Source organism: Emys orbicularis, chromosome 5 (assembly GCF_028017835.1).
Source record: "Emys orbicularis isolate rEmyOrb1 chromosome 5, rEmyOrb1.hap1, whole genome shotgun sequence".
In the NCBI taxonomy this organism is placed as follows: domain Eukaryota; kingdom Metazoa; phylum Chordata; order Testudines; family Emydidae; genus Emys; species Emys orbicularis.
Window position 1 is genome coordinate 21138283 of NC_088687.1, and position 10273 is coordinate 21148555.

At 43.4% G+C, this 10273-nt stretch overlaps 1 protein-coding gene across 1 annotated transcript in view; it reads right to left on the reverse strand.

Moving 5' to 3' along the window:
* The window catches only part of PDLIM5 (PDZ and LIM domain 5), a 201529-nt gene extending 197635 nt beyond the window's left edge, over positions 1-3894 (reverse strand). Inside the window, exon 1 of the mRNA XM_065404810.1 lies at positions 3816-3894. The gene's annotated coding sequence lies outside the window, so the exon portion shown is untranslated. The remainder of the gene's footprint in view (positions 1-3815) is intronic.
* Between the last annotated feature and the right edge of the window lie 6379 nt (positions 3895-10273).

The window sequence follows — 10273 nt, forward strand, 5'->3', positions numbered from 1 at the left end:
AAAAATTTTAATAGTTTATGTAAGAGATGTTGCACATTAATTTCCTGTGATATTATGTATTTAGTCATAGCTACACAGGTACATTTACCACATAAAAACTAATTTCCAAGGAGCGTGCATGTTTTGGTAACAATTCAAGTATCAAAAACTACAAATTTTAAAGTCAAAGTTATTCAGAGGGAAAAATGTTCTCTTCTTAGCATTTTTACCTACAGTTTAATGTACATCCAACCCCAATTTCCTATTAGGCACATACAAGGTGTTACAGAAGAAATCAAAAAGAAACGCAAAAATTTATAACCACAGAAAGTTGTGTACCAAATACCAAGGCAACTTCTTTAAACTAAGGAAGAGTATTTTAAAACAATCTCAAGATTATTTCCCCTCCTCCCCAAACAAGGATGAAGGATTACCTTTAAAAGGCACGCTGTGCACTTAATTTTGTTGCTCAGTGTCAAAGATAACAGCTTCAGCTACACCACATATAGGCAATATTACAATGACGTCTTAGGTAGTAGCTGCCTTCTATTTTTATATATTTGAAGTGGGGAGGGAGAGAGAGTGCACACACTAAGGGGTGGATTACTGTAAGACTACACCAAATCACTGTAAGATTCCATAGTTACTTAATACAGGAGATTTAAGGTGGAACTTCAGTCAAGTAGAAGAAAGTGTGTTTCAAATATTATCAAGTACGGCAAGAATTATTTTTCACTATACTTACACTACAGGTGACTTATTTTTAAAGTAATAGATTTATGGATACTGTACTAATAAAACAATTTCATTTCTATGGGAAGATGAATATCTGGGAAGTTCTACAAAATCTCTCACCAGAAATTTAATAATGCATTAAAGTCATTTCTTGAGGAAAAATAATGTAATTATATAGATTTCCGGATACACCTCACCAAAAAAAAAAAAAAAAGTCTAGCTATTCAGCCTTGTTTCCCTATTAAGGGCCAAACTGTAAGAGTCTTATTCACACCAGTAGGTCCATTTAACTAAATAAAAAGAAGAGCATTCGGGTAAGGCAGGCTAACAACAAGATAACCTTTAGGAACTACTCCTCCAAGCCAACAACAGAGATTGTTTCAGAACTGAGGCAGTTCCTGAACTACTTACACCCTCATGCCAGAAGCCACGAAAGGACCATGGCTCCCACTGAATTCTAGGACAGAACCTGGCTCACTTACATCTCCATCTCCTGTGCCCCCCTCCGCACACCACATGTGACTAAATACAGGCCCAGAACGCCAATGTCTCCCTAGTTCAAAGATTCCTTCTCTTCCTTCCTTCCTTCCCTCTCACTCACCCACACAAAAGGGAATGTCCACAGAGTTTGAGATATGATCCTTATAGGACCTGCACACTAGTTCAAGCAAGAATTATTCTATGTACTAAATACTGAAACCCATATAAATATGCACTTTAGTTTACTAATGATTTTACTACCATATGAAAATGTTTTGTTCCCCCTAAAGTAATCACACTAAAATTATAAGCTATCACAAATTAATGACTGTGGAAAAAGGAACCTTATCTAATGTGTTGGGACACACCAACACCAGATTGACTCTGATCACCAGTAAGAGTTGACAAGATTTTTTTTCCTAACTCAAAGCAAAAATTAAGCGTGTGAATAATTTTTCCTGCATGCGTTAAAAAGAGAGAGGAAGGGGGCAACTACCAAAAATCCAGGAAAAGATACAAAATAACCCAAAAATTACAGTAACTAACTGCAAAGGAAGGCATCTGGCATGGCAAGGTATAATGTGCTCTCTCCCCTCCCCCCCTGCACCCTCCAGCTTTGAGCTTGCATTGAAACATCGGCATCTCATAAACTAGAGAACTTATTTGGGATGTGGGGAAAGAGAACTAAAGAAACACCCTAAGAAAATAGATTTACTGATCTGTTTATGTCACCGTTAAAGATTCTATATCTGGTATGAAGGAGAGATATCACCACATGAATCGATGGAGCACTGCAAAGCCACGGATGCCCAATTTATATCCGTGGATGCAGATATCAGCAGACATGTTTGCAGATAAGCAGATGGATGTGTATCCAAATTTTATATCTAGACCCCAAATCCACGGTCCATGTTTGCATATTGGATGTGGATATACATTTTGTATCCGCGCAGGGGTCTATGAATTGACTTTGTCTCAGTGAAAACATTGCACAATGGACTAGCTAAGGGGTAAATTGTGAAACTCTCACTCATGTTGATGAGCGTTCGGTGAGCCTTCTTGTGTAAGTGCTCAACAATGGGTTTCACCATCTAATCATAAAGAAGTATGTATATCATCGCCCTCTGTTGGGCAGAATCAGAATTGCTCAACCGTAGGTCATACCTCCAATAGTGCTAATAGATAACATTATAGAGATGTATCAGAGGGGTAGCCATGGATCTGTAAAATCAGCAAAGGGTCCTGTGGCACCTTATAGACTAACAGACGTATTGGAGCATGAGCTTTCGTGGGTGGCACCCACGAAAGCTCATGCTCCAATACGTCTGTTAGTCTATAAGGTGCCACAGGACCCTTTGCTGCTATTATACAGATGATATTTCAGCAGAAGTGGTCGGGGCCTGTGCTTCTGGGAAAATCTGGTGTTCTGCTGCAGTGAAGATCCCAGTGTCCCAAAAAGTGACATCTTAGACATATTTGTTATAGTATGAAACCATCAAAAAGGAGGTTTGGTTTTATATGTGCAGTCCCAAGTCATCCACAGAATGCAGAAGATGCAGCATTAAACACCACACTACTTTTAAAAAAAGTATGTCTTGGCATACAAGTGAAACTGCTGGCTTTACTGTTCCTGTAGCTATCTAGTTACAAGAGTCCCCACGGGCAGGAGGAAATACATGGCTATGATGATCAAACAATTACACGCCCTAAACCTGCCCAACCCAGCTCAGCTATGAATTTTCCTTTTTCTCCCTCTTGACCATTTTTGGTGCTACTTTGTGCAACACTCTTGCATTTAAACACCAAAACAGAGAGCCTGGGGCGGGCGGGCGCAAGCCGGCATGGGCACATGCACACACAGACACACACACACAGGCTTGCAGCGTTGGCACCTACAAAACAAGATTGACTCTGGTATCCATTCTGTTTGGTTCTTTGAGTAGAGTTCTCGGAAGGAAAAAAACAAATCGGTTACGCGGTAATTAGTATTAAGAGCTCGGTGTTTGTTGTTTCCCTTAAAAACCAACACCACGGTGGAGATGGCAAAAGGGATTTCGGGGAGGGGAGGGACAGGGGGACCAAATAAATCGAAGTCGGTCGCGAAGTCAATAGCAATTCCGATCAACTCAACGAGACGCTCGTTTAGACACCGCTGCTTTTCCCTCCCGCTTCTCTTCGGAGTGACTCTCTCCTCCCCACATCTCCGGGGGGGGGGGGGGGGGTTCTGACCTGCCCACCCTCCTGGGGGCCGCAGAGGGCAAGACACTGCCGCCCATGCCCCTCCGCGCTGCACCACGCGCCTCCCCCCTCCGGCCGGGCACTGGGGGTGGGATGTCTCGCTCAGCAATGGATGGTGCTGCCGATGCTGCTCTCCGCCCCCGAGCTCGGGAGCCCGGCGCTGCACCGCGCCGTGCCGGGGGCGGCTCTGCCAGCCGGAGCCCCCCACCCCATGCACTGAGCTCCGGGAAGAGGAGAACACGCTCCAACAAGGAGCTGCCCCCGGCTCCTCTCGCAGGTGCCCCTCGCTCCAGCCCGGCTAGTTCTCAGCACCTGAGCGCCCAGCCGCCTCGGCCGGGACTCAGCGGCAAACGCCTCGCCGCGCCCGTTCGGCACCTGCTCACCTGGGAGGCTGCAGCCGCCGCGCGGAGCCGAGAAGCACGGAGCTCGCAGCGCCTGTGAGAGGCTAGGGCTGCGTCCCGCGGGGCTTGTTTTCACTTCCGCCTCTCTCTGCTCCTCCCCCGCGGCCCAGGAGGGATGGGGAAGTTCGCCGCGCTGCAGCCGAGAGAGAAGAAAGCCCTGGCAGACTGCACGGGGGGGGTTACGGGAGGGAGGGCTAAAGGCCGGGACAGCTGAGCCAAAAGATTGCACATGCACAAACAAAGGCCCAGGCCTACAAGAAAGGTCAGCCAGAGACCAATTAACGAGGCGCACAGGGTGCAGAGTATTGTTAACAGCCCAGTGCAAGTTCCCCTGCATGGCACCTCTCTGCCACAGAGATCCTGGACATGTGCCAGTACCTTGAATGATTAAAAAAAAAAACAGCATTCACCTGAGTATAAAATCATGTAAATGATATACAATAGCTACACCAGAGAAAGATCCAGCAGTAATAAGACCGGTAACAGTCAATATCCACGTCTGTACTGTTGTTAGCAGCTGTAACTCTTAGGCTGGAATTCTCAGGCATGTGACTGAGTTGTGCTGGGCACCGCCAGGTAGAGGTACACAAGTGACTGTGAGTTGTGCCCCACCCTCTCCCAATACTGGAGCCAGCTTGGGGGGGGGGGGGGGGCGTAGTTCTGCCAGCAGCCAAAGCTCACCAGAAATTGTCCCTGACCTGCTTCCCTTCCCCTGGCATGCCCTCACCCCTATGGCCATAGCTAGTTCCAGACACCCACCCTGAAATTCTCCTATGCCAGGTTGAACAAAGGGCTAAGATCTGGTCTAGTAAGTGTGCATTAAATAGACAGATTGATAATCCATCTCTTTTCATCTTCAAAACACTGTACACACATTAACACACAGTGTTTCTGAGTAAGAATTCTCTATTTTATAGCAGGAGAAACTGAGTCAGACACATTAAGTGATTAAGTCCCAGATGCAATAGAAGTTATTGACAAAGTCAGGATAAGAACTGGAAAATTTCTGGCTGCCAGACCCATGTTTCAACCACTGGAGGTATGCCTGTTGAGTATGTTTGTGTGTACAGACAGTCAGCTCTTGTATTCACATATGTACAATAATTCTCCCCCTCTTTTTGAATGTAAACCTTGAACCTTACAGCCTCAGCTGTAGTTAGCAGTGACAATAGAGCCAAAGTCCCCTCACTATAAGAATATTTATGCTCTATGGGGGCTATCAGCATTAGAACTCACTGCCTCTTGGTCTGAAAGAAGACAGAACTGCTTTTTCCGCCCCCCCGCCCCGAGCACATTGGATTGCTCAACCATTTACCAAACTTTTAGGGAAGGAAAAGTCCCGTAAAGGCTAGGATTTTTAGGGTGGAGCGAACTAAGTTAACCTCTAGTTACTTCCTACTGTGGAAGTGAGGAGAAGCTGCTGGGAGGGTTTTAATATTTGTTTTTATTTGCTTTAATTTTTTAAAAAAATCTGTGGCAAAAGCACCTAGAGACTGGGGTAGTCACTTTTAAAATTTATTTTTAACAAAGAATTACAGTGAAAATTACTTGCAAACGAAAAGATGTATCCAATTAAACAGTTATGCTAAATAATATACAATTAGAGTTCACTTTGCAGCATCAGGGCCAAGTTAAGGCTCCCGTTGAATGCAGATATTAACTTTACTGGGGGTGTGCATGGACACAGGGGCCACCTGCACACAGTAGCTTGCAAGGTTGCAATCTTGTTCTCCCACTCCCCACCTTCAGAGCTTTTTAAAAGGCCTGGTCTACACTACGACTTTAATTCGGATTTAGCTGCTTTAATTCGAATTAACGCTTGACCCGTCCACACAACAAAGCCATTTAATTCGAATTAAAGAGCCCTTTAATTCGATTTCTGTACTCCTCCTCGACGAGAGGAGTAGCGTCAAAATCGGTATTGTTAATCCGAATTAAGGTTAGTGTGGCCGCAATTCGATGTTATTGGCAATTAGATGTTATTGGCTACCCACAATGCAACGCTCTGGAAATTGATGCTACTACGGTAGCTTGGACGCACACCACCAAATTAATGGTGCCTAGTGTGGCCGAATACATTCGAATTTATAAAATCGGTTTCCTAAATTCGAATTATATAAATTCGGATTAATCCTGTAGTGTAGACATACCCTTTGGCATGAACTCCAGTAAAGCCACTTACTTGTGAACAAGAGCTGTAGCACTGAGGCGTAAGACTCCCGTGTATCTTGTTTAACTTGACTTGACAATCTTGATTTTTTTCCTCCACTGTGACTGGTTTTATATAGCTGGACTGGACTGCTCTTTCAGTCATGGTTCCTCTCAACCCAACCTCCCCCCCCAAATTAAGCATCTCTATTCAACCTAAAAAGAAAATCCCTCTTGCATGCAGAGACAAGCTCCAATCACATGATTGTTAGTTCAGGGAGGTAAAAGTTCCCCATAACAATGATTTTTCATTCAGTCACAAGGTTTTTAGGTCAATTTCATGCTGTTTTATTTATAAGCTTGAAAAGAGCTTGGCACTATGCCTCCTGCAAATGTCACTCATTACATCCCCAGGCACATGAGGTCCTGTCCAGATCTGAAATATATCAAGGTAGTGGAAAGCCTGAGGGTCCTGTTTGACTTTGCACTTAGCCTAGAATATCATATAGCCTCATTAATGAGAAATACCCTTGTCCATTTGCAGTTTACTAGGAAACTTCAGCCTTTCCTCCCAGAGGAGAATATGGCCCCAACAATCCATGCATTCATCACTTCCATCTGAATTACAAGAACAGCGTAGCTGGGGGCTGCAGGGGGAAGTTACGTGAGGCTTTTGCCTATACACAACAATGAGAGTCTGCCTCCTCAGAGGTGCTGCTATAACCACATGATCCTTGTACAGACAGGTGTTCATCCCACCCGTTCTTAACCTCCCATCATGGGGATGGCACAACCTCTCATGGAAGCCTAGGCTAGAGCTTAACCACCCTCTTGTGACAGATATTAAGAAAAACTAACTGAAATCTCTTGCGGCAAATTTCTCTTGCAACTTGGGCCAGGTTGGTGGCATTTGTATATTTTACAAAGTATACTCTCCACTCCATTATCCAAGTCATTGATGAAAATATTTACTAGTATCAGACAGAGGACCGGCCCCTGCAGAACCCCACTCCATAAAGTGGGAGGGTATGACAGCAAGCCACTGGTAACTACTCTTGGAGTAGTCTTTCAAACAGTTGTGCCCCTACCTCATAGTAATTTCATTTAGACCACATTTTCCTAGGGTGCTTATGAGAATGTCATGCGAGACTATCAAAAAGCCTTACTAAAAGTCAAGGTATAGCACATCTGCTTCCCCACATCCACTAGGACAGTAACCCGGTCAATGAAGGAAATTAGATTGGTATGGTATGAAGTGTTCTTGACAAATCCATGCTGGCTATTTCTTATAACCCTCTTATTCTCCAAATGCTTACAAACTGATTAAATAATCAGTTGTTGCAGTACCTTTCCAGGTATCAATGTTAAGGTAACTGTTCTATAATTCTCTGGGTTCTCTGTTCCCCTTTTTAAGCACAAGTACTATTTTTGCCCTTCTCCAGTCTTTTAGGACCCCACTTGTCCTCCAAGAGTTCTCAAATGTGCTGGGGGTGGTTTTCCCCCTGCCACCCCACAAACCTTGGGCACAGCTGCCACCCCTGCCCAGAGGCCTGGGAATCCCCCTCACCCATGGAGGCCAGGAGCCTGCATAGGGTACCACAATGTCTAGGGACAGCCCAGGCTGGTCCTGTTTGACAGCCCCCCAGAGGTTCCCAGACCCCTGGTTGACAACAACTGCAATAGAAAACCGTGACAGATTAGCAGCTCTGGTTGTGAAATGATCGAGTAGCATACATACATAAATGATGCACTGCAGAATACTTACTAGCAAATCATTTATTGTTTTAGTCATGCAGGCTGTATCAACACTTTCAGTTTTTAGTTTCTATTTCTGAAACTAGGTTTAATGTAATTATTTAAAATCATAGGCTAGCGTTGACTGCCAATCCCAAGCATTCAATAAATCAATAAAATAAATAAGTCAGGCCCTCAAAAATAGTGAGATTTGTTTAAAAAAAAAGTCAGTAGAGCTTTAAAATTTTAATTCTCGTTGCTGAATTTGCCTTCTGGTTTTTGAGCCTTTAGGTTTTCCCCAAGCTTTTCTCCACAGGCCTGAAGGCTAGGAAAAACAACAACAAACAAACAAACAAACACAACTTACTTTTACTTGGAAAACAAAAGCTGAGGTCCTTATGTAATCACATGACACCAGGAACTGGGTCTTTAAGAAAAAACCTAATATCACAAGACTAGCAATAAAATTGCAAGTGGCAACATTGTAAGAGTGAGTTTTGCAGGTCTGTGTTGCTGCAAGTTAAATAGGGAAAATTCAGTACAACAAAATATGTTTTATTGTGTATAGTTTCATACCAACTGTATCCTGGAATACTTTACTGAATTCTCACACACACACACACACAAAATGGTCAATATATGGTTTTATAGACAGGAGAAATCTCTGTACTTAAGGTTGTGAGCATATTTCCATTACAAGGCTAATTTTGCCCAATCCACCTAAAACCTACCAAACATGTCCTTTGTGCTTCAGATATAGCATGTATGTGGCTGGAGCAAAATTATGTGGCCAAACCTTGAGATCAACTGGACAAATTCAAAGTGTTTGATATATGGACGTTAATTTGATGTCAGTTGTGTTTTGGAAATCTGACACTTGTGCCATGGCAAATTGTAAGCTTGTTTGACTTGGAATCACTTGATATTTTCTTTTCATTTTTTAAAGAAATGCAGCTCACTGTTTTTGATGGTATTCACTGCTGAATTAAGAACATTTGTACACACCGTCAAGCTACAATAGTCCTTGGCAAAGCAGGGATTTCCTGATGCCTGAAGAAATTTAGGGCAGCTGATTAAGTGGTCTGGTACAAAACAGTAACAGAAAGTGCCAGGATCTGACCCTTTAATTTAGTTTGGCCCACACAATCCACTTATGAAGGGGCAGACATGTTATTCCTGTTTCACAGACTCTAGGTCTGACAAAGTCATGGTCAGAACTGTTCTACTTGCCTTTATGCTCCTGTCTCATATCTGCCTTTTCTGTGTGCTGTTTCCCTCCCCCCATGGGAACATCCCCCCTTTTGGCACTTGCTCATGGTGAACCCCCCGAAAGACAAAAAAGTTAATACCGCTAAAAGAAAAGTTGTGTCCTTCAATTGCCAGTGTAGACATAGCCTTAGTGCCTGCACCTTTAAAATAGGTTTTTCCATTTTTGACTTTCCCTCAAAATTCACTTTCTCCCATCCACTAGTCTGTCACTGGTGTCCAGTAAGCAGCAGTGAAGTCCACAGATAGAGGAAGACAGTTGCCATAAACAAAATAAATGAATAAGTTTGACCTGTCTCTTCTCTGCTTCTAAGCTGTCACTCACCTGTAATCCATCAGTGGCCATACTCCAAAAGCAATGCTTACCCACAGTGTTATATGCTATTTTGTAGCCTCTTCGTTCCCTCCGCAGGTAACTATAGGGCACCGACTACTGTAATACTTAAGCAGCATTCTAGGATTAGTGAAATCCTGGCCCCACTGAAGTCACTGGGAGTTTTGCCATTAACTTCAATGAGGTCAGGATTTCAACCTGTGTTTTTAATATTTATACGGTACATAAGCCTAGGGCAAAAGGATAGATATTTTTCCTCATCCAAATGAGTAAAATAATTGGAACTTGTAATCTTAGGGAATCCAGCAGGCATGCTGTGAGGAAGTGCTTCAAACTAGATTTTTGTCTGTCAAGTTATATAACCTGCCGTAAGATTTATGTGGCCCCCATCACTCAAGTACCTGAACACCTCACAACCCCCCTGGAGGTATTATTCCCATTTTACAGATGGGGAACTGAGTAAGTAACTTGTCCAAGGCCACAGGGAGTCTGGCAGAAGAGGGAACTGACCCTAGGTCTCCCAAGTCCCAGGCTAGCACCCTAATCACTGAATCATCCAGTCTCTCATGGAGGCATAGTTCTAGTCTATTCGTTTTTTATAGTATGCTGAGGCAAGGAATAATATTCCAGCGTTAATCATATAGCATTCTTATCAGGGCCCTACATGTAACAAGAGTGAGTACCTCCGTCCTCTCGTACTAATCATAATCCCAGCTGGTTTGTTTCAACTTCCTTTCCCTTGGCAACAGGGAATGGTTTATACATCTGTTTGTGGTGTGTTTTAATTATAATCCCCACTGAGGATGGGTTTGTTACAACTTGTACTTGGATGTTAATCCTGCCATATGCTAAGAACACTGATCATGAAGGGTCTTGTAGATCAACATCAGAATTTTCCTATTGACTTTTAAAAAAGCTAGTGCTATGACATGAGAGGTGAAGCTTTGTCTATAGTCCT